Genomic DNA, 26,951 nt, shown 5'->3' on the forward strand with positions numbered 1-26,951 from the left:
ACTAATTCACTGCTGAAACTTCTGCTGCTGCTGCTGCTAAGTCGCTTCAGTCGTGTCCGACTCTGTGCGACCCCATAGACGGCAGCCCACCAGGCTCCACCGTCCCTGGGATTCTCCAGGCAAGAACACTGGAGTGGGTTGCCATTTCCTTCTCCAATGCGTGAAAGTGAAGTTGCTCAGTCGTGTCCGACTCTTCGCGACCCCATGGACTGCAGCCTACCAGGCTCCTCTGTCCATGGGATTTTCCAGGCAAGAGACTTCTACACATCATGCAATTCTCAACACCAACTGGATATCCTATGACTCAACTCAATTCTGACTCTTATCTACCTGTTGATGGTATCAGATCTCTTAGGTTAAGGACTTAATCCTCCTAGACTTCTTTCCACTGATAGTGATAGCATACGGTGAGTGGTACCAGTATCCAGTCTCCGGGACTCAAAAGACACAGCCTCAGTCGCTCAGAGCTTTGTGTAACCAAGTTTTATTAGAGTGAAAAGGGTAGAGAAAGCCACCAGCAAAAGACACTGGAAGCGGCCCCTGCCTCACTAGTTTAAGCGGGGCATCATACACTTTTCAACTGGCTGCTGAGAACAGATAAAAGGAATACATTAAGGCTGTACGAGTTTCATCAGACCCTTTCCCAAGGCATACATCCTGAGATAATTTCAGCACAAGATCAGCCAGGGAGAACTGGTTCTGGGAAACATCTCTGGGAGAGATATACTGTTGCTGTGAAACCAGGGGTACAAGTCTTGAGAAACAGGTTCCCAGGCAAGATTTGTTACAATTATAATCATTAATATAGTCTAAGAAAAGCATTTCCATGACTAAGACATTGTGCTGTGTGATCATTAGCTTCTAAAGAAAAGCCAGTTCTCAGGCAAGATAACCTTGTTGCACAAGGCCTAAGGAAAGTATGAGCAAGAATGTGCTCCTCCTCCTTAAAGGACTCTAAGCTTTAACTCTCTCACCACCCTTCAACATCAATCACAGATTCAGTGCTTCAGAATAACTGGCCATAAATCTAAGGTTCCCATGATCCCCTCCTCAAGTTCAATTTATTTGTTAGAGTAGGTCATAGAACTCAGGAAAACGTTTTACTTACTAGATTCCTGGTTTATTAGAAAAAGGATATAATTCAGGAACAGCCAGATGAAAAAGATACATAGTGCAGTGTACATGGGAAGGGAGACAGTGCTTCCGTGCCTCTCACTGAATCTGTGTGTATTTACCAACACACAAGCTCTCTGAACCCCATCTATCCTTTTGGGGTTTTTGTGGTGGCTTTACTACATGCTGCTGCTAAGTCGCTTCAGTCGTGTCCGACTCTATGCGACCCCATAGACGGCAGCCCACCAGGCTCCGCCGTCCCTGGGATTCTCCAGGCAAGAATACTGGAGTGGGTTGCCATTTCCTTCTCCAGTGCATGAAAGGGAAAAGTGAAAGTGAAGTTGCTCAGTCGTGTCCAACTCTTAGCGCCTCCATGGACTGTAGCCTATGAGGCTCCTCCGCCCATGGGATTTCCCAGGCAAGAGTACTGGAGTGGGGTGCCATTGCCTTCTCCATGGGCATGATTGATTAAATGACTGGTCATTGTAACCAAACTAAATCTCCAGCCTCCCTACCCTCCCCTGAGGTTGGGGGATGGGGCTATAAGTTCAAGCTCTGTAATGACGTGTTTTGTTCCCCTGGCAACCAGCCCCCATCCTTAGAGACTTTCCAAAAGTCACTTTGTTGCAGGAAGGGAGACCCTTCCCGGGCCTGAAAGGGGGCTCCTGTCTAATAATCGGAAATAAACTGTCCAAGGAGACACACGTGCTAACCAAGCAAGAGACTTTATTTGGAAAGGGCACCTGGGTGAAGAACAGGAGGGTAAGAGACCCCAGGAAGACTGCTCTGTTGCGTGGTTTGTAGTCTCAGGTTTTATGGCAGGGGGATTACCACACCCATATCTAGGTTGTCTCTGGCCAATTATTCTGACTCAGGGTCCTTCCAGGTGGCACACAGATTGTTCAGTCAAGATGGATTCCACCAAAGAGGATAGATACTGGGAGATCAGTAGGACACGTGGTATCTCCTTTTGACCTTTCCTGAATTCTTCTGGTTGGTGGTGGCTTGTTAGTTCTGTGTTCCTTACTTGGACCTCTTGTCATAAAATAATTCACACAAATGGTTACTATGTTAACTGGCCTGGGTGGGTGGCTTCAGTGTTTCCCTTAACAACTCCCCAGTGAGAGACTTCATACTCAAGATATCTGTAGGGATTTAGGGTGGCAATCTCTTTTTTCTACCACTATTCCAGCTGAAACTGGCTGTCGTCCTGCCTAGTAGAGCAGAAGTCTCTCTCTATCTGATCTAAATCAAGGTATTCTGTGCCTGAAACCAGCATTCACCCTCTTGGTAACAGCAATTTAGCCTGAAACTGTTGGATTCAGTTGGAGATGAAACAGACAGGGGCCAATCAGGATGCCTAACAGGGCCCAGAAAAGGAAGGCAAGATATGGGGTAAAGGCTGCAGGATGTGTGACTTTCTCCTGATTGGTTGGTGGTGAGGTAACAGAGCAATGCTACCAGAATCTTGAACTCAGTCTGAAGTCACCATCTTCCACCTGGGTGGGGGCCAAGTTCTACAGAAGGAGTCGAAGATATTCTTAGGCATATTCCTTGAGTAGGAACCAGGATCCTGCCCCAAGTCTGTACCACTATTTGACTGCTCCTCCTCTGTTTCTGCACCCCTCCCTTTCCTGATGAGCAACTGTTTGACACTGCCCTTTGGACCTCAGGAAATGTCAAGGAGTGAATGAAGCCTATGTCCTACAAACAAGAAATGGAGGATACAGAAATAATCTGTGCACCAGAGCCCCAGAGTCCTGCTCAGTTCTAATTCAGGGAACTGGGCAACAGCTTCCCATCAAAATGGGGCACAGTGTTTCCTCAGTTGGAGAACAGACATTGAACTGGAAGTATCTGAGCTCCAAGTCCTGGATCTGAGTCTTGTAAGATTAAAATTTCAACCCCACGATCTGCCATTTAGGTAAGAGACCCAATTAGAAGTAGTTGGAGGAGTGACAACTAGAATTTTAATAGACAAAATAAATCTCATTTCTTTTCAGAAGAATAAGCCTAAAGCCCAGTCTGGGTCAGGCACTTGGGGGAGACATGTAGCCAAGTAGGCTTTTACTAATTTTATGTAAGTAGGTTTTAACTTTTAATGTAGTATTAACATATAGATAACACGTGCTATTGGTCATCATACATGTCTCTGTTTTTTGTTACTGTATGACCTAAAGCAATTTCCTTGTTTAGAAATGTAAAAGTTACAAGAGGAGACCTTTAAAAAGTAAGGTTGCAGTTACTAGCTTCCAGCAGACATTGTTTTGAGAATGTCCAGTGACATCTGCTGACACAGCTCTGAAAACTCAAGTTCCTGTAAAGGACTTGTCTGAATTATAAAGTAATATCACCTAGTTATTTCCTTGGGTGTCTGAGCCATAGCTACTCCATTTTGGCTTTTAATTGTAATATTCTCCTTAATAGCCAAAGCAGATGTCACTGTTAACGATGTTAGTGTTTCTCTAGGAGTGAGAAGATGTAAGAATTGAGACTCATAAAAATCTTCTCCTGAAAATATTTAACTATTTGAAGGCCTGTTGGGCCAGTTTTTTCCAGAACACAGAGTGCTCATTCCTGATCTCCACCCTAAACTCCTTTCAGGGGTGCTGACGGTCTGAAGCTGCAGTGGCCATGATTTAACCTCTTAAAGGTAGATGGCAAGTGCACTTTCCAGTGGGCAGGGCCCCTTTATGGTCACAAACTTTACCATGGCTTGAGGGGAGGCATTTCATGACCATCTTGTCCCATGATGCTGGGAATGCTCATTCCCAGGTCTGACAAAGATTTCACTGATAGGCTACTCAATGTGCTGTTACTGGTGTTACTGGGTTAGACCAAAGAACAACATCTAAAATTCTGTGGACCGCTTGTCTATATTAGCCGCTACGGCCCAGGAGAACTTTCCCTCTTGCTGCTTCTTCCTATATCTACAGTTACACTGTTACAATCATGGATCTCATATCAGAGGCTCAGTCACACATTTGGTAATGAAAGAAACAGCAATTTTGTAAAATGGATGAAATACAAATAATATAGCCAGTAATATTAGTAAAGTCATAAGAAGTAAGCCAAGAACTTCCATTAGGTGCAGTACAGTAATATCCCAGGTCATCTGACTTAGTCTATTATGTACCAGTCCTTACCTCTCAGGGAAATTATATATATTGGCATTGTCCTTTAGGCACACATAATTTTCCTAGCTTTACTAGACTGATTATCCTTAGTATGAATTAATTGTTCACAATATAGGAGACTTTAAACTTAAATTGCTCAGCCTGGCCTTAGCCATGTAAGTCCATTCCATAATTGTGGGAGATTTTATTGGCTGAAACTTTGCTTGTTGCTGATTGAGCTTGAGTAATAGAGGAAAACTCATATTTATGGTGAGGGTCAAAGTAGATATTATTAATTGACCAAGTGAGAGGATTTCACCTGGTAATATCAATAGTGACCTGAATATGGCAATAATTTTCCTTTTAAAGTAAATTTCTTCAGAGGCAACCAATTAGAGCCTCGGAGTGCAGAAATTCACAAAGGTAACCAAGTACTGGTTTTAGAAAAGGCAGAGGAACCAGACATCAAATTGCCAATATCCGCTGGATCATCGAAAAGCAAGAGAGTTGCAGAAAAACATCTATTTCTGCTTTATTGACTATGCCAAAGCCTTTGACTGTGTGGATCACAATAAACTCTGGAAAATTCTGAAAGAGATGGGAATACCAGACCATCTGACCTGTCTCTTGAGAAACCTGTATGCAGGTCAGGAAGCAACAGTTAGAACTGGACATGGAACAATAGACTGGTTCCAAATAGGAAAAGGAGTATGTCAAGGCTGTATATTGTCACCCTGCTTATTTAACTTATATGCAGAGTACATCATGAGAAACGCTGGGCTGGAAGAAACACAAGCTGGAATCAAGATTTCCGGGAGAAATATCAATAACCTCAGATATGAAGATGACACCACCCTTGTGGCAGAAAGTGAAGAAGAACTAAAGAGCCTCTTGATGAAAGTGAAAGAGGAGAGTGAAAAAGTTGGCTTAAAGCTCAACGTTCAGAAAACTAAGATCATGGCATCTGGTCCCATCACTTCATGGGAAATAGATGGGGAAACAGTGGAAACAGTGTCAGACTTTATTTTTTGGGGCTCCAAAATCACTGCTGATGGTGATTGCAGCCATGAAATTAAAAGACGCTTACTCCTTGGAAGGAAGGTTATGGCCAACCTAGATAGCATATTTAAAAGCAGAGACATTACTTTGCCAACAAAAGTCCGTCTAGTCAAGGCTATGGTTTTTCCAGTGGTCATGTATGGATGTGAAAGTTGGACGGTGAAGAAAGCTGAGCGCCGAAGAATTGATGCTTTTGAACTGTGGTGTTGGAGAAGACTCTTGAGAGTCCCTTGGACTGCAAGAAGATCCAATCAATCCATCCTAAAGGAGATCAGTCCTGGGTGTTCATTGAAAGGACTGATGTTGAAGCTGAAACTCCAATACTTTGGCCACCTCATGCGAAGAGTTGACTCATTGGAAAAGATCCTAATGCTGGGAAGGATTGGGGGCAGGAGGAGAAGGGGACGACAGAGGATGAGATGGTTGGATGGCATCACTGACTTGATCAACATTGGTTTGGGTAGACTCCGGGAGTTGGTGATGGACAGAGAGGCCTGGCGTGCTGCAATTCATGGGATCGCAAAGAGTCAGACACGACTGAGTAACTAAACTGAACTGAACTGAACGAAGTACTAGACACAGGTAATTGGCCACAAACCCAACAATTCAATTGATTTCTAAAACTAACATAGAATCATGCCTATGATAGAACAGCATTTGATTCATATACAGAGGTCCAAGAAGACAAGAAAACATTGTAAATCATCATATGGTCACATCGAGGATCTTGAGCAAGCAGTCTACTGCTGCCGTCCTTTTCTCATCCTGGTGTGAATGTAGTTTTTCCTCTGTTTGAGAGTCATTTTAAAGTGAATTTGAGGCCAGCCACCCTCTCTATGAGCCAATCCAGTGCAGGGGCCCTTTGTGAGTGGAAATTAATTCAACAGTCAATTTCCTTCAGTTTTACTGTGCATGAGATAGTTAAGAATACCCGATAAGGGTCCTTCCCTGCAGATTAGAGATAGTCCTTTAAATTAAGTCTTTTCCAGTATACATACTCCCCCTGGTCACCAGTCATGGGGCATGTAATCCAGTTTAACACTATAGTCTGAAAGTAAGAAACAGGTAGTTATACAAAATTTCCTTCTATAACTATTCTTGAAGAGGAATCATTTTTACAAAGGCAACAGAATAAAACCATAACTGTCTTTAATGACAAAAAACTTATGAAGGCACATTTAAATGTAATTACAATGCAACTGATGAAATAACTTGGCTACTGCTGTGACATGCAATAATTTCATATAATAACTAGAATTATGATTGATAGCAGTTTACCAGGACTTATCAGATATTTAAGAATTCTATAAACCAGTGAGAGTTGGACTGTGTGAGAGTTGGACTACAAAGAAAGCTGAGCGCCAAAGAATTGATGCTTTTGAACTGTGGTGTTGGAGAAGACTCTAGAGAGTCCCTTGGACTGCAAGGAGATCCAACCAGTCCATCCTAAAGCAGATCAGTCCTGGGTGTTCATTGGAAGGACTGATGCTAAAGCTGAAACACCAATACTTTGGCCATCTGATGTGAAGAGCTGACTCATTGGAAAAGACTCTGTTGCTGGGAAAGATTGAGGCAGGAGGAGAAGGGGACAACAGAGAATGAGATGGCTGGATGGCATCACCGACTCAATGGACATGGGTTTGAGTAGACTCCAGGAATTGGTGATGGACAGGCAGGCCTGGTGTGCTGCAGTCCATGGGGTCACAAAGAGTTGGACAAGACTGAGCGACTGAACCGACCAACTGATAGAACCAGTAGAATATCTATATTAGTATCATTTACCATACAATATAACCAGGATTTATTACTCACTTGACAACACTTCTTATGGAGTTTAAAGTACAAAATAAACCTAATTAGTTTAATATCTCTTTTTGGAATATTTTAGGGACCTTTGTAGAATCCCAAAGTTAACTAGAGGTCAAAGAAACTTCATTACAATTTGATTTGGGAAGTTTTGTCAGAAAAATAACAAAAGGGTTTAGAACACTCAGTCAGATAGGATAACAGATCACTGTGAAACAATGGCTATTCACTTAGCCGGCATGGGTGGATGTATCACTTAGTTTGCTGATATGTTACAATGAGTGTATAATGAGGCTCAAAGTCTAGTGAAAATCGACTGTCATCTTGGACCTAGTTGGTTATCATATCCTATGTCTACCTCATTCTTTTAAAGGTTGTGCCCTGCCCCCTTCCCTCCTAGGGGCCCCCAGGGACAAGATAGCTCCTTGTTTTAATCCGTATGGGCTAGAATCCCCACATAGACATCATCTTGATGTGGAACTGTTGTGACTGCTTCCATAGCCTTTCCATGAATCTGCTTGAGGATGAAGCACTTATTGGGAACAACCCCAAAATACAAAAGTGTCTATAAATGACAAAAGACTTAAAAGACACAGTTAAACACCTGATTACAGTGTAATCAGAACTTGGTTACAGTAACAAGAATTACAAATGATTACATTTAACTTAACATACCAAATAATCTGAGTCAAATATTTCTCTTTAAGATACCTCTGGGGCCTTCTAAAGTATCCCAAACTTAGCTGAAAATCAAAAATTTGATATTTTGGAAGTCTGTCAAAAAGTTTTAAAACACTTGGTCAAATAAGATCTTCAGTCATGGTAAGACAAAACTTATTCTTTAACTGATGTAACGTGAGAGCTTAAAAGCAAATGCAAATCATTTAAAGGCAAAGGAATACTCAACCTGTTGTCAAAAGCAGCATTTCAAGAATACTTTGGAGGGAGAAATCAAATCCTGTTTTATTCCAGCCCATTCCTAACAAAATCCATTTACCCAACTAAATTCAATCCAATCATAGAAAATCCTAATCAGGCATAACTCTTTTCAGTATTTTTACATTCCTTACATCTTCCTTTATTGAAAACACATATCTTAGTTTCCTTAAGTTTTTTGTTTTTTTCCCATTGAGTTCCTTTTCTTCTTGACAGTAACCACTATGCCCTATGCCCTATACCCTAACCACTGATGCTGAAGAAACTGAATTTGACCAGTTCTATGAAGACCTACAAGACCTTCTAGAACTAACATCAAAAAAAAAAGAAAAAGAAAAAGACGTCCTTTTCATCATAGGGAATTGGAGTGCAAAAGTAAGAACTCAAGAGATACCTGAAATAACAGGCGAGTTTGGCCTTGGAGTACGAAATGAAGTAGGGCAAAAGCTAACAGAGTTTTGTCAAGAGAACCCCATTGTCATAGCAAACATCATTTTCCAACAAACAAGAGACTTCTCTACACAGGGACATCACCAGATGGTCAGTACCAAAATCAGATTGATTATATTCTTTGCAACTAAAGATGGAGAAGCTTTATACAATCAGCAAAAACAAGACCTGGAACTGACTGTGACTCAGACCACCAGCTTCTTATTGCAAAATTCAGGCACTTAAATTGAAGAAAGTAGGAAAAACCACTAGGCCATTCAGGCATAACCTAAATCAAATCCCTTATGATTACACAGTGGAGGTGAAGAATAGATTCAAGGGATTAGATATGATAGACAGAGTGCCTGGAGAACTATAGACAGATGTCCATAACATCATACAGCAGAGAGTGACCAAAACCATCCCAAAGAAAAAGAAATGCAAGAAGACAAAGTGGTTGTCTGAGGAGGCCTTCCAAATAGCTGAGAAAAGAAGATAACCAAAGGACAAAAGAGAAAGATATACCTAACTGAATGCAGAGTTCCAGAGAATAGCAAGGAAAGACAAGAAGGCCTTCTTCAATGAGCAGTGCAAAGAATTAGAGGAAAACAGTAGAATCAGAAAGACTAGAAATCTCTTCAAGAAAATTGGCAATATCAAGGGAAATTTCATGCAAGGATGGGTGCCATAAAGGACAGAAATGGTAAGGACCTAAAAGAAGCAAAAGAGATTAAAAAAGAGGTGGCAAGAATATACAGAAGAACTATACAAAAAGGGTCTTAATGACCAGGATAACCACAATGGTGTGGTCACCCATCTAGAGCCAGACAGCTTGGAGTGTGAAGTCAAGTGGCCTTAGGAAGCATCACTATGAACAAAGCCAGTGGAGTTGGTGGAATTCCAGCTGAGTGATTTCAAATCCTAAAAGATAATGCTGTTAAAATACTACATTCAGTATGTCAGCAAATTTGGAAAACTCAGCAGTGGTCCCAGGACTGAAAAGGTCAGTTTTCTTCCAATCCCAAAGAAAGGCAATGCCAAAGAATGCTCAAACTACTGTACAATTGTGCTCATTTCACATGCTAGTAAAGTTATGCTCAAAATCCTTAAAGCTGGCCTTCAACAATGTGTGAACCAAGAGCTTCCAGATGTACAAGCTGGATTTAGAAAAGGCAGAGGAACCAGACATCAAACTGCCAACTTCCGTTGGATCATAGAAAAAACAAGAAAGTTTCAAAAAATCATCTACTTTTGCTTCATTAACAATGCTAAAGCCTTTAACTGGGTGGATCACAACAAACTGTGAGATATTCTTAAAGAGCTGGGAATACCCCATCATTTTACCTGTCTCCTGAGAAACCTGTATGCAAGTCAAGAAGCAACAGTTAGGACTAGACATGGAACAACTGACTGGTTCAAAATTGGGAAAGGAGTACAACAAGACTATACATTGTTACCTTGCTTGTTTAACTTATATGCAGAGTACATAATGTAAAATGTCAGGCTGGATGAATCATAAGCTGAAATCAAGATTACTGGGAGAAATATCAGCAACCTCAGGTATGTAGATGATAACACTCTAATGGAAGAATTTGAACTAAGTCTCTTGATGAGGGTGAAAGAGAAGAGTGAAAAAGCTCACTTAAAACTCAACAATAGAAAAGCAAAGATCATGGCATCCAGTCCAATCACTTCATGGCAAATAGAAGGGGAACAATAGAAGCAGTGACAGATTTTATTTCCTTGGGCTTCAAAATCACTGCAGATGGTTACTGCAGCCATGAAATTAAAAGACGTCTGCTTCCTTGAAAGGAAAACTATGATCAACCTAGACAGCATATTAAAAAGCAAAGGCATCACTTTGCCAAGAAATGTCTGTATAGTCAGTCAAAGCTATGGTTTGTCCAGCAGCCATGTATGAATGTGAGAATTGGACTATAAAGAAGGCCTAGTGCCAAAAAATTGATGTTTTCAAACTGTGGTGCTGGAAAAGACTCTTGAGAGTCCCTTGGACTGCAAGGAGGTCAAACCAGTCAATCCTAAAGGAAATAAGTCCTGAATATTCATTGGGAGGACTGATGCTGAAGCTGAAGTTTCAATACTTTGGCCACCTAATGTGAAGAGCAGACTCATTGGAAAAGACTCTGATGCTAAGAAAGATTCAAGGCAGGAGAAGAAAGAGACAGCAGAAGATGAGATGATTGAATGATATCATCAACTCAATGGACATGAATTTGAGCAAACTCCAGGAGATGGTGGAGGACAGGGAAGCCTATCGTGCTGCATTCCATGGGGTTGCAAAGAGTTGAACATGACTTAGTGACTGAACAACAGCAACAAACTTAGGTATAACATAACTATTATATTTAATTCTGATAGTTCTAAACAGATGTATATATTAGTTAGATCAACAAATAAACATTAATAGCAGATTAATTTAATACTGAATATTTCCCAGTTCAGTCACTCAGTCATGTCCGACTCTTTGCAACCCCATGAACTGCAGCACGCCAGGCCTCCCTGTCCATCACCAACTCCCGGAGTTTACTCAAACTCATGTCCATTGAGTCAGTGATGCCATCTAGCCATCTCATCCTCTGTTGTCCCCTTCTCCTCCTGCCCTCAGTCTTTCCCAGCATCAGGGTCTTTTCCAATGAGTCAGCTCTTTGCATCAGGTGGCCAAAGTTTTGGAGTTTCAGCTTCAACATCAGTCCTTCCAACGAACACCCAGGACTGATCTCCTCTAGGATGGACTGGTTGGATCTCCTTGCAGTCCAAGGGACTTTCAAGAGTCTTCTCCAACACCACAGTTCAAAAGCATCAATTCTTCTGCACTCAGCTTTCTTTATAGTCCAACTCTCACATCCATACATGACTACTGGGAAAACCATAGCCTTGACTAGATGGATCTTTGTTGACAAAATAATGTCTCTGCTTTTTATTTTGGAGCCCCCAAAAATAAAGTCAGCTACTGTTTCTACTCTTTCCCCATCTATTTGCCATGAAGTGATGGGACCAGATACCATGATCTTAGTTTTCTGAATGTTGAGCTTTAAACCAACTTTTTCACTCTCCTCTTTCACTTTCATCAAGAGGCTCTTTAGTTCTTCTTCACTTTCTGCCATAAGGATGGTGTCATCTGCATATCCCAGCTCACGTGAACCTAAAATTCATTTAGTTTCATTTCTCTTGTATTTAGAATTATTTGATTTTTAAGTGTTTACTTTTCTTTAGGTGAATTAAATAGAGCTTATTTACAACTTAACCTCAACAATATTATTCAAAAATGAAGTCGCATACTGAGACGTACATATATCCAGACAGATACAATGAGAGATCAAGCTTCATTGTCTAAACTTAGTCATGAATCAGATATCACAGTATAAAATTCACTAGTTTATAAGATCAAGCTTGCTTTTACTAACTGTATATGTAGCAAGAACCATTTGGGGAACCAGTTTTTAAGACTTTTACCTAAATCAACTTTCTCTGAGATTTAAACAAAATGGTGACCACACAATGTTATCCCATTTCACAAGACAGAATAGCCATCACAAATCACTACAGAGAACACAAAGTATAAAACACACACACACAGGCCCAAAGGTCCTAATCAGATACTTCCTTAAATACAAGATTACAGTCTCTCAGAAAACCTCCTATAGAGCCACAGAACTTCAGATTCTGTATTTACAGAGTAAATGGAACTATCTCAGGACTTCAGTGATTGCAAACGGTGTAAAGGAGTAAAGGAGGTTGAAATAAGAGGAGGAAGGAGGTGGAGGAGGGAGGCAAACGGGGTGAACTTACAGATGTCTCTTGTCACGTGCTGATGCCCAGGTGTTACGGGACTTTTCCCTGGGCTTCCAGAGAAGGGAGGACTGGAACTCAGCCCTACCAGTATCCAGAACAGACCAGAACCAGAATTTGAGTTCTCTGTCAACCAGAGGTGATCAGGCTCCAACTCTCAGCTCAGGCTGAGACTCTTTAACCAGATTCCTGAGCCCAGAACCAGGGGACAAGAAAAAACAGTGGGATACGAGAGGTTAAGAAGAAGAAACAGAGAGAGAGGTCAATAAAGTCTCTTGTTCCTTACCCGGTCGGGGCATTCTGGTAAGTCCATTTCAGGAGTCCCAATTGTGGCCACAGGGTTTGGTTCATCAGTGGGAAAACTGGTTCCTGAGTACCCTGAGTGGTCAGGATGTCAGTCACAGCAAAGAAGAGTCCCCACCAGATTTGACAAGCAAGAGATTTATTGGGAAGGGGCACCTGGGCAGAGAGCAGGAGGGTAAGGGAAGCCAGGAGGACTACTCTGCCACATGGTTCAGTCTCAGATTTTATGATGATTGCATTAGTTTCCCGGTTGTCTCTGGCCAATCATTCTGACTCAGGGTCCTTCCTGGTGGTGCACACATTGTTCAGCCAAGATGGATTCCAGAGAGGAGGATTCTGGGAGGTTGGTAGGACAGGTGGCATCTCCTTTTGACCCTTCCCAAATTCTTCTGCTTGGTGGCATCTTTTTGGTTCTGTGTTCCTTACTAGTAACTCCTGTCCTAAAATAATGCATGTTGATGTTTACTATGGTGCTAGCCAGGATGGGCAGTTTCAGTCAATGTTTTCCCTAACAACTTCCCTAAAATAAACTCAGGTACAAAAAAAGGGGCTTGTTATGAATAATGACAACCATTTCACCTTTATGGCTCTGTGGCCATTTCAGGAACTAAGGGTAATAGACCAAATATTATAGCAAAATATTCTCCCATTGCTCTTATCACTAAGGAAATTCCAAAGGTTTAGGGAGCTGTGACCCAAGAACTGTAGCCAAACACCAAAATATATACTTGCTATAAATCATAATAATGCAGTGATGTCATATACTGGAGCAAGAATGAGACTAATTTGTATTTTTCTACAGAGCTCTTCATCACAAGGCTTTATGCAGTAATTTTGATTTTTAAAACATTGCACTATAATGTTAGTTGTCTTGATTATCAAGTTTTTGATACTGCCTTAAGTTTTATGCCAAAGAGGGGTGCTTCATTTGCCTCACTTTGGCCCCAGTCCAAACCTTCAGGTGCTGCAAGAACAGAAGTAATTGAAAGTTATTTTGGACTCACCACAGTGGCATTCTGCATATGCACAAGTTCAATTCAGTTCAGTTCAGTAACTCAGTCATGTCCATCTCTTTGCAACCCAATGGACTGCAGCATGCCAGTCTCTTCTGTCCATCACCAACTCCCGCAGATTGCTCAAATTCATGTTCATCCAGTCGGTGATGCCTTCCAACCATCTCATCCTCAGTCTCCTTCTCCTCCTACCTTCAGTCTTTCCCAGCATCAGGGTCTTTTCCAATGAGTCAGTTCTAAGCATCAGGTGGCCAAAGTATTGGAGCTTCAGCTTCAGCATCAGTCCTTCCAATGAATATTCAGGATTGATTTCCTTTAGGATTGACTGGTTTGATCTCCTTGAAGTCCAAGGAACTCTCAAGAGTCTTCCCCAACACCACAGTTCAAAAGCATTAGTTCTTCGAGGCTCAGCTTTCTTTATGGTCCAACTCTCACATTCATACATGACTATTGGAAAAATGATAGCTTTGACTAAACGGACCTTTGTCAGCAAAGTAATGTCTCTGCTTTTTAATAAGCAATCTAGGTTGGTCATAGGTTTTCTTCCAAGGAGCAAGCGTCTTTTAATTTCAAGGCTGCAGTCACCATCTGCAGTGATTTTGAAGCCCAAAAAAGTAAACTCTGTTACTGTTTCCATTGTTTCCCCATCTGCTTGCCCTGAAGTGATGGGACTGAATGCCATGATTTTAGTTTTTTGAATGTTGAGTTTTAAGCCAGCTTTTTCACTCTCCTCTTTCACTTTCATCAAGAGACTCTTTAGTTCTTCGCTTTCTGCCATAAGGGAAGTGTCATCTGCGTATCTGAGGTTATTGGTATTTCTCCCTGAAATATTGATTCCAGCTTTTGCTTCATCCAGCCCAGCATTTTGCATGATGTACTCTGCATATAAGTCAAATAAACAGGTTAACAATATACAGCCTTGACGTACTCTTTTCCCAACTTGGAACTAGTCTGTTGTTCCATGTCTAGTTCTAGCTGTTGCTTCTTGGCCTTAATACAGATTTCTCAGGAGGCAGGTAAGGTGGTCTGGTACTCCTATCTCTTTAAGAATTTTCCACAGTTTGTCATGATCCACAGTCAAAGTCTTTGTCATAGTCAATACAGCAAAAGTAGGAACTCTCTTGCTTTTTCTGTGATCCAACAGGTGGCAATTTGATCTGTGGTTCCTCTGCTTTTGGATCTACAGTGACCTGCTGCAGGATCAGAAGGACTGAAGACAACAGTGGGCGCACAAGTCTTTTGAAGAGGTCGCCATTACCTTTGTTACCCCTACCACAGTTTGGCCTCAGGCCAAACAACAGGGAGGGAACAGAGCCCCGCCCTTCAACAGAAAATTGGATTAAAGGTTTAATGAGCATGCCCCCTGCCCCCCCCCACCCATCAGAACAAGACCCAATTTCCCCCACAGTCAGTCCCTCCCATCAGGAAGCATCCATAAGCCTCTTATCCTTATTCATCAGAAGGCAGACAGGATGAAAACCACAATCACAGAAAACTAATCAAACTGATCACATGGACCACAGCATGGTCTAACTCAATGAAACTATGAGTCATGCCATACAGGGCCACCCAAGATGGACAGGTCATAGTGGAGAGCTCTGACAAAACATGGTCCACTGGAGAAATGTAAACCGCTTCAGTATTCTTGCCTTGAGAAGCCCATGAACCGTATGAAAAGGCAAAAAGATAGGACACTGAAAGATGAACTCCCCAGGTCGTTAAGTGCCCAATATGCTACTAGAGAAGAATGTAGAAATAACTCCGGAAAGAATGAGGATACGGAGCAAAAGCAAAAACAATGCCCAGTTGTGGATGTGACTGGTGATGGAAATAAAATCTGATGCTATAAGAACAATATTGCATAAGAACCTGGAATCTTAGGTCCATGAATCAATGTAAATTGGAAGTGATCAAACAGGAGATGGCAAGAGTGAACATCGACATTTTAGGAATCAGTGAACTAAAATGGCCTGGAATGGGTGAATTTAATTCAGATGACCATTATATCTACTACTGTGGGCAAGAATTCCTTAGAAAAAAATGGAATCACTCTCATAGTCAACAAAAGAGTCTGAAATGCAGTACTTGGGTGCAGTCTCAAAAATGACAGAATGATCTCTGTTCATTTCCAAGGCAAACCATTCAATATCACAGTAATCCTAGTCTATACCCCAACCACTAATGCCAAAGAAGCTGAAGTTGAACGGTTCTATGAAGACCTACAAGACCTTCTTGAACTAACACCAAAAAAAGATGTCCTTTTCATCACATGGGACTGGAATGCAAAAGTAGGAAGTCAAGAGATACCTGGAGTAACTGGTAAGTTTCCTTGAAGTACAAAATGAATCAGTTCAAAGGCTAACAGTTTTGCCAAGAGAACACACTGGTCATACCAATCACCCTCTTCCAAAAGCACAAGAGATGACTCTATACGTTGGCATCACCACATGGTCAATACCGGAATCAGATTCATTACATTCTTTGCAGCTAAAGACAGAGAAGCTCTATGCTGCTGCTGCTGCTGCTGCTAAGTCGCTTCAGTCGTGTCCGACTCTGTGCGACCCCATAGACAGCCGCCCACCAGGCACCCCCGTCCCTAGGATTCTCCAGGCAAGAACACTGGAGTGGGTTGCCATTTCCTTCTCCAATGCATGAAAGTGAAAAGTGAAAGTGAAGCCGCTCAGTCGTGTCTGACTCTTAGCAACACGATGGACTGCAGCCCACCAGGCTCCTCCATCCATGGGATTTTCCAGGCAAGAGTACTGGAGTGGGTTGCCATTGCCTTCTCCAGAGAAGCTCTATACAGTCAGCAAAAACAAGACTGGGAGCTGACTGTGGCTCAGATCATGAACTTCTTATTGTAAAATTCAGACTTAAATTTAAGAAAGTTAGGAAAACCACTAGACCATTCAGGTATGACCTAAATCAAATCCCTTATGATTACACAATGGAAGTGACAAAAAGATTCAAGGGATTAGATCTGATAGATGAGTGCCTGAGGAACTATGGACAGAGGTTCATGACATTGTACAGGAAGCAGTGATCAAAACCATCTCCAAGAAACATAAATGCAAAAGGGCAAATGGTTGTCTGAGGAGGTCTTACAAATAGATGAAAAAAGAAGAGAAGCAAAAGGCAAAGGAGAAAAGGAAAGATATACCCAAATGAATGCATATGCCCAAAGAAGAGGGTAATTTCATTTACTGACTTGGTTCCTCCTCCTCTTCAGGTTTTGAGTGACTGAATATGTTTTGTACTGTTCTTTGGCCTTTTGGGGATTGTTCTGAAGGTCTTCTAGAAAGACCTTATCAGGTATTTAGAAGAAGCTGAGATTTTGGTGGTGTTCGCTGCTTTGATGATGTATAAATGATGAAATGATGCTTTATATAAAATGGGCATATTTTGCATGAGAAGATAAAGATGATGTAGGAACACACACACACACACACACACACACACACACACACACACAAAAGCACCGTACTGACAAATAAGTACCCAATTATCTTTGCCTACATGGTGGGTAACTGTAAGGAATTAGTCCAGAATCAGCTGATACATTTTGTCTGACCCTGTTTAATAAACATAGATGTGGAGAGCACTGAAGAGAACTTTTAAAATGACTTTTGATGTAAATTTTGAGCTATTGGAGATGACGCTATACAAATGGTAGGTGGCCTCTGGAAGCAGGATAAACTATGCCTGGAAAAGCTAGAAGTTTGGTTTTAAGTTAGAAGTGTACCACTTTGTAAAGTGCATCTCTAAGGGTACATCAAATATACATTTTGTGCTAATGTCAAATGGACAAGTATTAAAGAATAAGATTTGAACAAGTGGAGATGAATAGTTACTATCAGTATCACGAAACGCATTTGGGTGCTGCAGAAAAATATTAGACTTTTTACCCAAATCAATTTAATAATTATTTCAAATATATTATGAACATTTAAGTCAATTTTTTTAATCTAATATTCTCATGAAGAAATAAGAATTTATCAGCACTGCCTGCTACTCAATTGCTCCTATGGTTACTGAACTGCCTCATTGTGATACTTTGTAGGTCTTCACTTTCAACTGACATCAGAAGAAGAGCAAGATATTTGGGGGCTACTTTATTTTTCCTTAACAATTTCTTCTCCCCTTCATATGTCTTATAATAAGTGATTATATTCAGATTGATGATGCTATACTATGAATGTTATATATGATTTGGAAGTTTTCTTTTTTGTCACATTTGAAGTGACCAGTGTTGACATTCTCCCCTCTACTCTGCTTAGGTGAGTCCCTTATAAGACTTTCTCTTAAAAAGGCAGTGGCCTAAATGAAGTAAAATAATTCAATTCAGGTATTAAAGGTCATTTTGTTTAATACGGGTGCCACTATATCAAACAATTTTATAAAAATGATCACTTTGATACAATTTATTATTCTGCTTTATATAATTATTTAATGTATGAGATGTTTGTTGGATGAAAAATTATGTTTACCCTAAATTTATCTATATAATATACTCTCAATATTTATATTGGAGAAGGAAATGGCAACCCACTCCAGTGTTCTTGCCTGGAGAATCCCAGGGATGGGGGAGCCTGGTGGGCTGCCGTCTATGGGATCGCACAGAGTTGGACACGACTAAAGCGACTTAGCAGCAGCAGCAGCAGCAGCAATATTTATATTAACTATCAAATGTCATCCCCTTCTCGTCCTGCCCTCAATCTTTCCCAGCATCAGGGTCTTTTCAAATGAGTCAGCTCTTCGCATCATGTGGCCAAAGTATTGGAGTTTCGGCTTCAGCATCAGTCCTTCCAAAGAACACCCAGGACTGATCTTCTCTAGGATGGACTGGTTGGATCTCCTTGAAGTCCAAGGGACTATCACGTGCCTGTATGGTATGTGTATATATATATCCTTCAACTGACTGATAAATCTTAGTGTAAAGCACCTAAGACTTTTCACCCTGAGTTACATCTAGAATATTAATCTATACTTAAGAGAGAATATTCGATAGTAACTATAAATCTGAATGACAGTCTTTTTAGATGTTAGCACCACTGCTGCTCTGATTAGATGTGATTAGACACAGCCTTCACAGATGCTAGAAATTACATTGCAAGAGCTTTCAGCTCTTTGGCCTTTCACATGACAAAGCTGAAAAGCAAATTGTGGCCAAGTACTGAGGCTACCCGGTGCATTTCTGGTAGCTACATCATTAAAATGGTATTGTGGGTTGGAGAGAGGGTTGATCTGTTGTAAAATCTAATGTGACAGTTTTCCTGGGACACAGGGGCAGTGGTAGGTACATGCATTTCTGGCCTGGGTGTGTGTGTCTCAAGCGGCGGTGAATTGAACATGGTGAACTGTAGGTACATCACCAGAGACACACTTGGCCCCACTCAGCACTTTGGAAGTGTACCCTAATCACTTGGATTATCCCTATAGGTTCTGGGCAAGCAGTTATCAGATATGGCTTACAATGATCCTCTTTACTTCAGTAGGAAAAAAAAAAGCAATAATAACATTGGCTAAGATGCCCTGGTTATGCATGCCCCCAAGTAGTGTTCAGAACCGTTCTGTAATCTTTAGCAGGAGGAGTATCAGGTTCCACATGTTAGTCACTCAATCGTGTCCCACTCTTTGAGACCCCATGGACTATAGCCCACCAGGCTCCTCTGTCCATGGGATTTCCTAGGCAAGAATACTAGAGTGGGTTGCCATTCCCTTCTCCAGGGGATCTTCCTGACCTTGGGATCAAACCCAGGTCTCCCGCGTTGCAGGCAGATTCTTTGCCACCTGAGCCACCAGGAAAGCCCTACATGGATGACCAATAATTTCTTTCACCTTCCCCACCAGGCTAGACTCTAAAAATGCTATCTCTTCTAATCATGCCAAGAACCCATACTATTCATAAAAGATAGAAATTGCCTAGTAAGACTTATAATGACTATAAATAACTCTCATACAAATTCTGAAATCTGGAATAAGGGCAGCCTTGGGAGGGTTGGGAAAGCTGTGAAAAGAAGAATCTGTGAGAGAGGGAAAGCATCTCTAGCAGAACCTCTACTAACTGGCCCTCAAGCATTGCCACCTCCTGGAGGGAGTAGGCTTAAACCTCTCTTGGTAACCCATTGTGAATACACTGTGACCACAAACTAAACCTAGTAAATGGCATGATAAAGGAAACAGATTTATCGCAAAATCTGAGTCCTTTCCTTTTGGAGGACCTGAAGCAGTGACCAATCAGGCCAGTGATGGAATTTCATGCCCCCAGGAGGCAGGAGCTAAGGCAGAGAGCCTTGATCTTCAGGGGACCAGGGATTTCATTATTAGAGACCACATAGTGATTTGAGTGGCAATCCCTCATAGCCCAGTTGGTAGAGTCTGCCTGCAATGCAGGAGACCTGGGTTCAATTCCTGGGTCAGAAAGATCCCCTGGAGAAGGAAATAGCAACCCACTCCAGTATTCTTGCCTGGAGAATCCCATGGAGAGAGGAGCCTGGCAGGCTACAGTCTATGGGGTCGCAAGAGTCGAAAATGACTGAGCCACTAAGCATACAACACACACACAAGTAGCAGTATAACCAGGAGACTCAGGAATACCTAAATTATGCCTTGTCAAATACACCTCACTGAGAGGGAAACAGGCAGGAAGGCCAGGGGTCTCCAAACGGAGGAAATAGGCTGCAAGTGTCAGACATTTTTATCTCTTTCTTAAGCGGCAGGAAGAAACAAACTAGCGATATTTTTTCCCTTCTCTATACAAATTTAAAAGAGATTTCTCTTAAAATACTGTGTTGCCATGACACCTGGTTTCACCTGAAGTTAACTATTCTCAAACCTTGAGTTAACCAATACATTTTTCTTATGGAAATGTTTGTCTTAAGCTATGTTAACGTACTATGTATTTACCCCAAACTCTGTCTTCAAGTCAGTTCCGCCTAATGGCTCAAAACCAACTTGACAAACCAGTATGTTATACTCAGACATTTTTCCCCTAATCTATGTAAACGAAACTAATTGTATGGTAATCTGCCCTTCTGCAAGATTCAAGTCAATCATTTTATGACCCGGGTCTGGTGCCCAGATTATTCCAAAATACATCTTATGGATGAAGGGCCTGGTGCCATTCTGAGTTTTAAGACATTCCTTTCTTTCATTAACAAACTGCTAATGACTATATAACATCCAGCTGAAGACTAGCAGGAGGGTACTCTTTCTGACTCCTTCTGATGCCTATGTCAGAAGCTTTCTCTATCTCCTTTATACTTTAATAAAACTTTATTACACAAAAGCTCTGAGCGATCAAGCCTTGTCTTTGGCCCTGGATTGAATTCTTCTCCTCCGGAGGCCAAGAATCCCAGCCGTCTTTTCATGGTCCAGCAACAACCTTTCATCACCTTTACTGCCATCACTCTGTCTCCAGCTCTGCTCCCTTATCCTGACTCCCAGATTGGGAGATACATGGTTGGGAAATAACCCCAGTGAGGGCCTGGCCTCTCAATTCCTCAAGCTCTGTATCTGCAGTAACATTCTCCTCAGTCAGTGACATTCAGCACCCTCTCCAATGGCCGTCCTAGACTTGGTCATCACCCAGAACCGTTTCACCTAAAGAATAAAAAATTCAGATAACGCCATTCTGTGAGCGCAATCATCAATCTTTCCAGTTTTTTCCTTCTGAATAATCTCCTGCTATTGAGACCTTTTTCTCTCAACATCATCAACCCCTCTTCAGACTGAGAGTCAGTGGCACACATTTTAATCTTTTATTGCTATCTTAAACTTTGCCGCTTTGTCCTTCCATCACTTCCATCCAATAAAATCCAAACCTTAAATGAATCAGGGCTCAGCTGTTCATGCCAACAGAGCTCTGGGAAAAATCAAAAACATAAAATTAAGCAGACTGGTACACTATAAAGTTATGACACCAATTTCACCTGGGCCCTCAACTCTAACCCCCTGATAATGAAGAAGGAATTCATGGGGCCTGGACTCCATCTTAGGCCTGTTCGTGCTGATCATGTTCAGCCGCCTCTCTAATGGACTCTGAACTCTGTGCTTAGTGCCTGTGGAAACGACAATAGAAGGATAAGACCCCCTCCGGACAGAGGAATCTTGAAGATTGTATTCAGGTTACTCATCACCTAAGAGAAAACATGCACTAATCCCCCTACCTCCAGACAGGTCATAGATTTTTTTCTGTCACCTCGGGCTTATTGATAATTGATTGTTTGAACATGGGGTTATTGTGATTGTATTTACCTTTCCTTTGTTTATGGAAATTGGGGTGGTGGGTCACAAGGAAATTGGGGTGGTGGGTTCAGACACGTACACATGGGGTATAAAAGATTTTCACAAATGCTGATTGGGGTCCTTGGCTAAGAGGAGACTCTGCCTTGGGCCCACCGGTGTAATAAACTACACTTCACTATCTGCATCGTCCTTCTGAGTGAGCTTGTTTCTCGGAGAGCGTGGCTATAACATCTGGTGCATGGGCCGGGAAACTCCTCACTTTGAGGAGACAGGTCTTGTTTGAGGCCACCCTGAGGCTTCGTAGCTTGAATCTCCTACAGAGGGGAAGGCGCCTCGCCCCTCTGGAAGAACTCGGCCTTTCAACGCCCCGTTTCTTCACTTTGGCAGGTAGTGAATGGCAGCAAGGGAACTGAGCGCTCAGGTAGGGAGGAACCCACCCGGTAGGGTGGAAGAGGGGGCCTGATCACCCCCCTGGGAGGGACTAGAAGGGAGACACATAGGAAACTGGTTTAGGCTGGCGACAATAGCTACTCGGCACTCGGGTTGACGGCCGTGCCAGGGATAAAGAAAGGGAACTTAGGGTTTAAGAAAGCCAGTTAGGAGGTGTGTCCACGCCGTCTTAGGGAACGTTCCGAACTGTCGCCACAGGGTTTTAGGAAGGAGATATTGAATTCCGTGTGCTCGTATTCTGCCCTCCGCCAGGAGGTACCCATCTGCTATGTGACCCATCATCTCCCCTACCAGTGGAAATAGGTAGATTGGCTTCTCGGGAAGGCCCTGGGACAGGGAAATCCAGAGGTAAGAAAATGGGAGGAAGCGGATCTAAGGCCACTGTATTGGAGAATATGATTAAAAATTTTAAGAAAGGGTTCGATGGAGACTATGGGAAGAAAATGACACCCGGCCGGCTCTGTACCCTTTGTGAAGACGAATGGCCTTCCATGGGAGTTGGCTGGCCACCAGAGGGAGCTATGGACTTAAATCTCATAAAGGCAGTCTATGCTATAGTTACGGGAAAGCCCGGACACCCCGATCAGTTCCCGTACCTAGACTCTTGGCTGGGAATAGCCCAAGACCCCCCCAAATGGGCCCGTTTTTATGCTCATGGCGGGGAAGGAAAAATCTTGATGGCCCAAAAGGTAACCAAGGACGAGGAGGAAATTTTACAGGACTTCCCCCACCGCCGTATTGGATGATGGTCCCGCCAACTAGTATCACCCCGGCCGCTGGAGGCCCAACCGGAGGAACCAGCCCGAGACCGGTAAGCCTCCCGGACTCCTCAGCGGTCCCAACAGCTCCACAGGTTGTAGAGCCGCCCACTGGACAGGCTCCAGCCTCAGCTGGAGGGACAATGAGCCCACCAGACTCTACCATCCCGGATGCTGCCTCTAGGTTCCCTAAACTCTACCCTCCACTCCCGGTAAGTACTCCCGGACAAGGGGGAGGAACCACTGGAATTAAACAAAGGCTCCGTTCTGCCAAAGAGCCAGAGGGAAGAATACCCTTGCAGATGCCCCTGAGAGAAGTTCAGCAACCCCCAATGATAGGGGAGGACGGTAATTATCACCAAGCTCCTGTAACCTATTATTATCAACCCTTTTCATCAACCGATATACAGAACTGGCAAAAACACACCCCTTCTTACTCGGTGGAACCTCAGGGCATGACTAGACTGATGGAGACTATTTTCCGCACTCATCGACCAACTTGGGACGATATAATGCAGTTACTAGCATCTCTCTTCAGTACAGAAGAGAGATATAGGATCAACAATGAGGCAAGAGAATGGTTACAGGAGATGATCCCTGAGGGCATTGCTAACCCAGAGAGGTGGATAGAGCAAGCCTTCCCCACCTGAGCTGAAAGAGCATCAGAAATAGCTCGGAGCCTGCTTAGGGAAATAGTTCCCTGGTTTGGATTCCCCACCAGCATAGGATCAGATAACGGCCCAGCCTTCATATCAGATCTGATACAACAAGTAAGCAAAGCCATGAATATAAAATGGAAGTTACACACCGCCTACCGGTCTCAGAGCTCCAGAATGGTAGAATGAACTAACCGGACACTAAAGGAGACACTTTCTAAATGGATTATAGAAACTGACTGTTCCTGGGTAGATTTACTTCCCATGGTCTTGCTCAAACTCAGGATGACCCCACGGTCCCATGGCTACTCTCCCTACGAAATTGTGTATGGGAGGCCTCCTCCCATAATAAGACAGGTAACAACTGATATACTCCAGGTAAGGGGAGACGGGATATCACAGCAGATGGAACAACTAAGTAAGGTAATTAATCAAGTAACTAAGTTTGTGCAAGAAAGAATATTGTTCCCCTTGGGGGAGCAGATGCATGAGTTTATACCAGGGGACCAGGTATGGGTGAAAGACTGGAAACATGACTCACTGGCCCCCCGATGGTAAGGTCCTTACACTGTTGTTTTAACCACCCCTACCGCAGTTAAAATTTCAGGCATTGTTCCTTGGATCCATCACACCAGAGTGAAGAAGGCATACCATGCTGACTCGGAAGACGCCGAGTGGACCACCCAGAAGGACCCCACCGACCCACGGGAAACCAAGATCATTCTGAAGAGGAAGAAGAAAACGAGGTCCCAGACGAGCCCTCTCTAGGATGGAACTGGGTAAACGACTCCTGCTACTCGGCCTCACCAACGTGGTTCTGAACCTGACCACTGTTGCTGCACAGGACAACGTCTTCATCTCATGGGCACATTCCTACGCAGACTTCCACAACTCCTCCGACTGTTGGGTATGTGGGGCTATGCCCCTGTCAGTTATGGACGGACTCCCCTGGTGGGTGTTGCCACTTCGTTATGGAGACTTTATACCACTGTGCTCCTTCTTGGAACAACAGTAGGGAACTTTCCTTTCTCTCACCAATCATAACCTTTCTTTGCTCTCCTGGTGTAAGAAAAAGCCATCAATGGGCCAGGGACATGGGGTTACATTTAATATGAACACTAGTCTTACGGAGGTAATGAGAGCTTATACCTCATATATGAAAAATAAAAAAGAGAAGGGCTCCCTTACAAAAGGGGGACAGGCCTCCCAGTACCTTGAGCAATATTACCAGGTCTGGGATGAATATTTCTGGATGACTCCTGAGAAAGGACAGTTGATTGCTCCCGCTACTATTTGCTGGGAACAAAAAGAACACAAAGTTGGATTTGGAGACCGCCACCTAGACCCAAAAGAATTAAAATATATGGGTTATTTGTCTCCTGAACAATGTAAATAAATCATAGAAGTTACCTATCACCCCCATCAGTCAGTTCAGTGGCCCAGTTCTGACTGGAAATATAATCCTGGAATCCGTTGGGTAGCCCCCAACGGGACCCAGTGGCTCTGTGGGCTTAATTTATGGCCATGATTACCAGTTGGCTGGGTAGGGCGTTGCACACTGGGATTTGCTTTCGCCCGTGGCAGTATTAAGCCTAGCCTACACCAACCTCCAGTAAACCTGCCCTATCTGCATGCAAGATGGACAAGATCTATGTTCAAATGGTATGACTATCTTGCTGCCTTGTTTGTACCCTCTGTAGGGACAACGGATATCGTGATTAAGGTGGAGGCCTTAACTAATTTCACTAAACAGGCCCTCTTAGACAGTACAAAAGCCATTCAAGCCTTGAACAAAGAACAAATTCAGATGAGGAAGGCAGTAATTCAAAATAGGATGGCATTAGACATACTCACAGCAGCCCAGGGAGAAACTTGTGCCATAATTAAAGTCGAATGTTGTGTATACATCCCTGACCTGTCTAAAAATGTATCTACTGCCTTGGAAGATATGCAAAATCAAGTGAAAGCCATGTCTGATGAAAATATCCCCTTTTGGACTTCGGTCCTTTCCTGGGTAAAGGGAGATTGGTGGAAAACTATTGTTACTGTTGTCATAATGGTTCTAATCATACTGCTTTGTGGGCCCTGCTTCTTACAATGTCTTGTGAACTTTGTAACCCAGAGGTTGATAGTGTTCTCTCATGTGGGTGGCCAGAGGGCTAAAGTACAATATATCACAATGAATGATGCTCATTAGGAAAACTAGGAGCATCAAGGCGGGGAATGAAGAAGGAATTCACGGGGCCTGGGCTCCATCTTAGGCCTGTTCATGCTGATCATGTTCGGCCACCTCTCTAATGGACTCTGAACTCTGTGCTTAGTGCCTGTGGAAATGACAATAGAAGGATAAGACCCCCTCCGGACAGGGGAATCTTGAAGATTGTATTCAGGTTACTCATCACCTAAGAGAAAATGCACTAATCCCCCTACCTCCAGACAGGTCATAGATTTTTTTCTGTCACCTCGGGCTTATTGATAATTGATTGTTTGAACATGGGGTTATTGTGATTGTATTTACCTTTCCTTTGTTTATGTAAGTCACAAGGAAATTGGGGTGGTGGGTTCAGACACGTACACATGGGGTATAAAAGATTTTCACAAATGCTGGTTGGGGTCCTTGGCTAAGAGGAGACTCTGCCTTGGGCCCGCTGGTGTAACAAACTGCACTTTACTATCTGCATCGTCCTTCTGAGTGAGCTTGTTTCCTGGAGAGCGTGGCTATAACAATAATTCTCTATTCAATAAGGCTGGTTTTATATTTTCTGCAACATTTCTAATCCTCTCTACCTTGCTTGACATTCAGACCTCCCTACTTCCTCCCTCTCTTTGATGAGGCATGCTTACTTCATTAGTAAAACAGAGCGATAATAAAGGATGCCCCATTCAAGCAGCAACCCCACCCATTCTTTCCTTCTTCCCCACATAAAATGGAGATGTCCATTCTCCTATCTGAGGTCATTTTCTCCAGCTGAGCTCTGACCCTTTTCCTTGTATCTTTAGCAAGAAATTCCGGCTTCTCTCCCATCCCATTGTCTTCCATGCCACCTCTGTCTATCACGGCAATTTATCCCTTAATCTGACGTCCTACTTTAGTTACCGCCTTCTCTGTCTTTACTTTCTTTAGCAACTGAATGTAACTTTTGCTGGTCTTCAAAATTATACTTTTTATTACTATTATTAAGTATAAAATTATGATTATTGTCATATGTTATATATAAATATGCTCACATTACATAAATACAAAATGTCAAATAA

At 42.6% G+C, this 26,951-nt stretch overlaps 1 long non-coding RNA gene across 1 annotated transcript; it reads left to right on the plus strand.

The window, feature by feature from the left end:
- Positions 1-2,572: 2,572 nt before the first annotated feature.
- LOC145504373 (uncharacterized) lies at positions 2,573-25,681 on the plus strand. The gene is made up of 3 exons (XR_014052158.1): positions 2,573-3,037; positions 18,311-18,474; positions 24,292-25,681. It is a non-coding gene; the product is annotated as an uncharacterized LOC145504373 (long non-coding RNA).
- The last annotated feature ends 1,270 nt before the right edge of the window (positions 25,682-26,951 follow it).

This window comes from Giraffa tippelskirchi, chromosome 5 (genome assembly GCF_054371585.1).
Source record: "Giraffa tippelskirchi isolate mGirTip1 chromosome 5, T2T-mGirTip1v1.2.pri, whole genome shotgun sequence".
NCBI lineage: Eukaryota > Metazoa > Chordata > Mammalia > Artiodactyla > Giraffidae > Giraffa > Giraffa tippelskirchi.